The sequence below is a fragment of the Montipora capricornis genome, chromosome 12 (assembly GCF_036669925.1).
Source record: "Montipora capricornis isolate CH-2021 chromosome 12, ASM3666992v2, whole genome shotgun sequence".
NCBI lineage: Eukaryota > Metazoa > Cnidaria > Anthozoa > Scleractinia > Acroporidae > Montipora > Montipora capricornis.
In genome coordinates, this window is record NC_090894.1 from 28,759,938 (window position 1) to 28,767,437 (window position 7,500).

Here is a 7,500-nt window from a genome sequence, read left to right on the forward strand (position 1 = left end):
TTTAATACCACTTGCTTTTGATGTCTTTCTTCTTGTTGGTGGTCCTTAAAGTAAAAGATTTGAGAAATAGCGGTTGAGAGTATGCTTTTAGTGAAATTTTTACTGAATTCTTCTTGAAATAGTCACGACCCCAGAGAGCAAGTTGAGCAGTTCCTTGACTTCAGGCATAAAGTCGGTTTAAAGCATTTTCTATACAATTATTGATGATCCGCATATCCGTCTTATTCAAGACACGGAAATGTCCAGTTTTTCTGTGTCTTGGCATAAATAATTTATTTGAAAATTAACAGTATTTTTTCTTTGTAATAAAGGATTATTTACATTATAAGCCGGATGTAATAAAAAAGTAAACAACAAGTGCATGATGTTTATTTTCTTCCCCAAAACATCGGGGTTTTTATTTGAAACAAGCAAACAAAAAGGAAAGATTATTAACTCTAACTCTAAAATACTTACCTAGACTCTGCACTTAATTATTTTTCAAGAATGAACCTTTCAGTAATTTTATCCCTTTCCTGACGTGACGGAGTACCTCTTAACTTAAAATAACTTATTACTTTGCAAGAGTGGTACACAATTCTACAAGAAAATTGTATTTGAAGTACATGATAAAAAAGGCCGGAATTAAAAAATATGATTAAAGCAAATCAGCAGGTTTTGTAATAAATAAATAAATATATAAATATGCTGCATTTCCACATAAAGATCAAATATAATATACCCTTCAGTCATTGGGAACTCCATTCTAAAGACTTTGCTGCTTGCTGCCGCACTCCGTCGGTGGTACTCGTGTCAGCTGTTAGGAGATAAGTCTTCGCTGCCTGCCTTCAGCTTGAAATTTGGCCAGTTAACCCTGCTTTGACTCAAAGGAAACGAAAATCGAAAGGAATTATCTTTCTTCAATGCAAACGAGCAGCTGTGCTTTTAAGTCAAGTGAGAAAACGTGATTTAGCATTAAGCCGTAGCCATGTATAACAAAACAAGTTGTTTTTCATTGGACAACTTGGACCTTCGTTGTTGTTTGCTGAGGCGGCCGAGATGAAGTACAAACTTATGTTTCCATTATTTTCGCAAGCAGCATCGTTTTCCTTATTTTGTCCCCCGTGACAGTGGTGGGGAATGCATTGATTTTGGCAGCGATTTGGAAAAGGACATTTCAGAGAACGCGGCTATACGTTCTTCTTAGTGGTTTGGCGTTCAGTGATTTTTGCATAGGACTCATTGTTCAACCATTACTGGCTCTTTGTTATTTTCTGTTTCTTGACGAGTCAGGTGTAGTAGACACTCAAAAACACTTAAATGCCTATATCATAACTTATGTTGGGCTCATGAGCGGAAAATTCTTTTCCAATGTCGAATTAATTCTTATAACACTGTTGTCCATTGAACGCTGGCTACATATGAGCAGACGGTCCTTAATGATGACACCTCACCGCCGTTGCCTTGCAGTCACTTTATTACTAGTCGTTCCAGCTTTTTTTGTAGTGTCAAATGTTGTGCAGTATTTGAGGCGTGGATGGTTAAGTGTGGCTTTAACTATTATCAATTTTGTGGTTATACTGCTCTGCTACTTGATTACGTCATTTGCTTACTACAAACTCTATCGAATCATTCGTCAGCACCAGCAACAAGTTCAAGAGAACCAATCTTCTCAAAATTTTGGACAACCGGCAATAAACTTGGCTAAATACAAGAGGTCTGTCAAGTCTATGTTATACATTTTTGCTTTATTTTCTGTCACTTTAACTCCAGTCGTCGTAGGGATGGCTTTTTTGTTAAGCAGAGCCGAGAATCTTTCTTGCCTGGAAGGAATTGCAGTGTTTTATGTTTCTCTATCGATTTGCTTCTTATCTTCATCTCTTAATCCAGCTATTTATTTATGGAGAATGAATGAAGTGCGTGAAGGAGTTAAGAGTTTATTCTGTGCAAATGACTAAAACGAAACTATGTTTATTCGAGGACTGAAATCGATGGTTTTGCTTTTCATATTGAGAATAATGTCGGGTTCAAAAGTCGGAAACAGAAATCATGGTCGTCTTCGTCCAATTATGTGGTAAATGTTGTGCAGACACGCTTTAACATGCTGCGCGTTTTTGGCAATTGTCGTCCTCTCCAACGTCGTACATCGCAGAGAAAACTATGCGAGCAATTGTAGCTGGCTACGATGTAACTTCTGGTCCAATTCTGGAGCATTTTACACAAATGTAGCGCCATACGACTTGAATATGTTGCCGAGCTCTTCATGGGCCTACAGCAAAACAAGCGTAATTTGCATCGACTACAAAAGAAGACCGACGATTGCTTTCTTGACACGTTCCGGCATTAGACGACACTGCCAGCCATGCGTATATTATCCAAACACCGTGGCTACATTCCACGTGCCCCTGGAGGGAGATCTGGTATTCAAGCTCAACCCCGCCCCAAGGGACCATGTTTCCCGCTCTACCGGTTCAGCACAAAAGCCGCTAAGACCCAGGGTTTCCCGATCATGTCGCAACACAGGAAACCTTGTCTCGGTACCCTGTATCCCGCAACCGGCTGCACACGCCTATGACTCTCAGCCTGGTAAACGTGCGTTCGGTTAGACCTAAAAGTGCTGATCTCCTGGAGCTTATTTGTGATATGAAATCTGATGTCATTTGTCTGACTGAAACTTGGCTCACACCAGATGATGTTGCGGCTAGCAACCAGGCCACCCCGTCCTGTTACGCGCTGCTGGACCAGCCTCGCATAGGTCGAAGAGGGGGTGGTCTTGCTATCTTCTAAATGGATAACCTATCAGTCAGTCGTGTGCGTGGTAGCGACGAACCTTCATTTGAATACCTTGAGAGCGTTATTAAGTATGAGAAATTTCGGGTCACAGTTGTCAACATATAAGGTCTGGTGTTCACGAACACTTTGTCGCTTTTAAGCGCACAAAGAACTACGCATCACTGGTTTTAAATCAGGCCAGGTCATGCTACTTTTCTGACTTCATAATGGACAACAGTGATAATCAGGTAAAGTTGTTCAGGGCTACCAAATCTCTTCTATCCCAGCCGAGGTCATTCACTGTGCCACCTGGCTCTGATGTTGTCTCCCTGGCTAATGAAGTTGGGGATTTCTTTGCTGACAAAGTCTCACGGATGCATGCTGCCCTAGATGGTAATTCGGGTGCAGTCGACGATGACGTTCTCGAAAATGGTAACTGTTCTGTCTCGCTCGAAAATTGAACATCTTATCTCCAGAGGATGTAAGAGGTCTGATTTGTCGCGCAGCCAAAAGTCTTACCTACTGGATCCGATGCCAACTACTCTGGTCACTCATTACCTTGACGAGCTGACTCCTGTACTGACCGCTATGATCAACACCTCGCTTCAGTCGGGTCATTTCGCTTAGAAGTGGAAGGAAGCTTTAGTAACACCCCATTCTGAAAAAGGCGGGTTTGGACCAGACGAAGGCAAACTTGCGCCCCGTGAGTAACCTGGCATATGTTTCGAAGCTCACTGAATCTGCCACTTCCACCCAGCTAGAGAAACATATGCTTGAAAATGGATTGTACCCTTTATATCAGTCCTCCTATCGAAAGCACCACAGCACTGAGACAGCACTGTTGAAAAGTGCGAAACGATATCCTACTTAATATGAACAGTCAGCAGGTCACTCTACTCGTGTTACTTGATTTCAGTGCCGCGTTCGACACTGTAAATCACAGCATGCTTCTTAGAGTGGTCCGCTCTAAACTGGGGGGTAGGGGTTACTGTCCTTGCGTGGCTTGGCTCTTATCTCTCAGCGAATTATTCTGGATGGCACACGGTCACGGACATACCAACCTAACCCGGGAGTTCCTCAGGGTTCCTGTCTAGGCCCTCTGCTGTTTAATATATACGTCTGTGGCCTATTTGACATTGTCAGTAACCACGCCCCTGTTGCGGTGCATGCCTATGCTGATGACTTCCAAGAGTACGTTTCCTTCAGTCCCTCAAGCTGTGTGAACGAGGAGCAAGCAGTTCAAGTCATACAGGACTGTGTAGCAGATATAAAGTCCTGGGCACGCCAACATAGTCTCATGCTTAATGAGGGGAAAACAGAACTTTTAGTGTTAGGAACGCGCCAACAACTTAGCAAAACTAATATCAGCCATCTGAGGGCTGGCGATGCGACGGTTGCTGCCTCCACATCTGTGAGGAACTTAGGTTCATATCTTGATAAGAACTTTACTATGGCCATGCATGTTACTAAGACCTGTAGCGCAGCATTTTTCCACCTTCATAACATTAGGCAGATAAGGAAGTTTCTATCACGCGAAGCCACAGAAACACTTATTCACGCGTTTGTTACGAGTAAAGTAGACTATTGTAATAGCCTTCTGTACGGTCTTCCCGCCTATCAGACCGCTAAGCTGCAAAGGGTACAGAACGCGCCAGCCCACTTAATATTTAAAGAGTCTAGGTTTTGCCACATAACCATTGTTAAGACAATTACACTGGCTGCCTGTCCATTACTGCATAATATTCAAGATATTATTGATAGCTTTTAAAGCTATCCACGGGCTGGCTCCAGAATACATTAGCTGCCTTGTACGTATCCGGTCTCAGGGGAGATATAATTTACGTAGCCAGGAAGGCATCATCCTTGACGGATTACATACATCTCGCAGGACCTATAAGACACTCGGTGACCGCTCCTTTGAGGTAGCGGCACCGAAACTTTGCAACGATGTACCGGCTACTATTAGGAACTGTGTTAGTATCTATAGTTTTAAATCAGATCTCAAGGCCCATCTCTTTAAACAAGGATTTTTAGAATAATTCTTTTTATTGTTAGGATATTAGGCTATTATTTTTACTATTTATTGTAAATATTACTATGCATGTAATTCTTTTTGATAGTGTAAGATTGTAAAGCGCATTAGATCATTGCGTCATGGTAATGCGCTATAGAAATCAATACATTATTATTATTAATTATTCGTAATTGCGTCAATATGATAATAATTCAGGCATAATAAACCTTGTTACCAAGGCCAATCTCAAAATCAAACATTTGCCACCATTACTCAACCGGTCACTGAGCGCTTTGGCCAGCCAAGCTACCGTGCATTGGAATAGGTACAAAAACATTTAAACATCAACTCTGTTATGAAGAGAGGAGCAATGTAGCAGAGCCTCACATGAAAACAACCAAAAACCAGCTGGTGGCAAAAACCAGGGAACGTGTACCCCTGACCAAGGCAGTGGGGCGACCCTTGGTGTTCTAGGGTATTTTTTCATTGAAAAACGCCTTTTACAATGTAAATGAACATAGAACACCAGCGTTGTTATATTCTAACTCCTGTATTTAAACATTAAGTTATGAGGCCCTGTCAGGGGTTATCGGGATACAGGATCGCGTTGTATAGATAGCATTATAGGGATACAACTCAAGCGAATTAACGGGATACAGGAAATTTGGGCCAAAAATTAATGGGATCCGGGATACGAAGTTATTGCATGCCTCAGTTTCAAAACGAGTCCTGGTGCACAATCATTCCAACGAAAATGAGTTCCGTGTTCTTATGTAAATCAACGTCATTTCCCTTTCAATGGTTGAGCAAAAAAGATTCACTTCGTGACCGAGACAAACTGCAACTTGGAAATGGTCCATTTATTTCCCTCGCTGGCGCAGAAGTCAGGTGCGGTCGCAAACAATCAATGAACTGATCAATGAAGTGAGCGCTCACTTAGCTTCCGCTTGAATCAAATAAAAGTTCTCAAAACAACGAACGTAGTGACTGCTGTATACAACCCTTTTTTTCTCGTTTGGAGAACGATGCAGAAAACAATGGATGATATTCTTATGCAAATTAGTGGCAGGGTAGTATTTAGAGGTAAAACTACAACTTGAATGAAAGCCTGTAACTTCCCCATTGCAAAAAAGCGAAAAAACAGGTTTAGTTAATTAATCTTGAAAACTCTGAGCCGGCAACGACAGTGCATTGAAATAATGTTGAAATCAGATTTAATAAAGATTATATATTTCTATCATTTGTCCTTCCAAATAAAACCCCCGTGTTATTTGCCCGAATCGAGAAAATTATTTTTTTTTCTTGTCGGGTACTACCAAGAGAAGATGAGGGGACAGAGAGGGAGGTTCAGGGCATTCGCCGGGATATGTTATGTCCACGAAAGTTATTTTTAGACGAGCGGACGTCTTTGTTCTAGCGGAAGTCTGTCTTCTGAGATGTCCGCATGCAGTCTTGCCTCGCTCTCAGGTTCTTAGTGAAAAGAGAAAATGATGGCGCACTTGGAAGGCTGATGAATATATATTTTCTTTCAAACATCGGACCGAGGTTGGCCTGCATGCGGACGTCTCGTAAGACTTCCGCTCGTCTAAAAATAACTTTCGTGGACATGACATATCCCAAGGGCTGGACCGGGAGCCTCCTTCTCTGTCCCCTCATTTTCTCTTGGTACTACTGTTATTTCCTTTCAGTTTTAATTGCAAAAAATAATATATTATTTACTTAAATTGCAGATTAAAAAAAATTGGACATCTCGCATTATTATGTGCGTGGTTTGTAATTATAATTGTTGTTAATTTACGGCTTTTCACTGAAATTCATGAATCATTTTCTTTATTTATAGAATTCTGAGTATAGGAGGTTTTCACGTGACGTCATCGCCGCCATGCTAGTGGACGAAAACAAAAGATCTTTCATTAGCTTCTTTTGTTCGTCCACCAGAAGTCATACATCTCTCTATTGTTATTGGTGTCCCTAGAGGTCGGTTGAAAACGTCCTATTGTAGTCCGTCCTTGTGGTGGGCACAATATCAATTGGAGCTTTACTCCGTCGAATTACCCTCATAACCAAGGTTGCGATCCTCGCGAATAAAGATCGTTCCTGCCTAATGAAAAATGTAACTTGTGATAATCCTTATCAGCCTAAATTGCTATTTTTCCGGCACGTAGCAGAGGCCTGGTTGAGAGTGGCAAGCGCTTGGAGTGCCAAGTGATCGCGGTTTGTAAAAGTGCGAGCCGGGCACTGTACGGTCAGCTCAGCCTTCGCCGTGTACACAACTCCAGCTTCGTTTATTGTTATATCACGCGGAAATCATGAAAGTCTCATGCCTCCGTTAAGATGTATACGATAGCTTTCATTTACATTGTAAATAGTGTTTTTTTTTTCAATAAACCAAACCCCTAGAACCCCAATGGTCGCACCGCTGCCTTGGTCGGGGGTACCATTCCCCGGTGTTTTCCACTTCCTGGATTAAAGGGTGTTCGTGTCCGGCTCTTATGAATTGCTCTTCTCTTTATAATAGAGTTGATGTGTAAATGTTTTCGTACCCATTCCAATGCTGAATAAATGGCACGGTAGCTTGGCTGGCCGACGTGCCCAATATATCATTTTGGTCAAGTGTCCAGTTGAGTAATGGAGGCAAAATGTACTCACTCACTCACTCAACGTCCACTATAAAGGAATTAAAATATAACAACGCTGGTGTTCAATGCTTCCATTTTTAGATTGGGTTGGGTAAC

At 41.7% G+C, this 7,500-nt stretch overlaps 1 pseudogene; it reads left to right on the forward strand.

Annotated features, from left to right (window-relative positions):
- LOC138025611 (V-type proton ATPase subunit D-like) overlaps positions 1 to 3,212 on the forward strand; it is a 9,669-nt pseudogene extending 6,457 nt beyond the window's left edge.
- Positions 3,213 to 7,500: the final 4,288 nt, after the last annotated feature.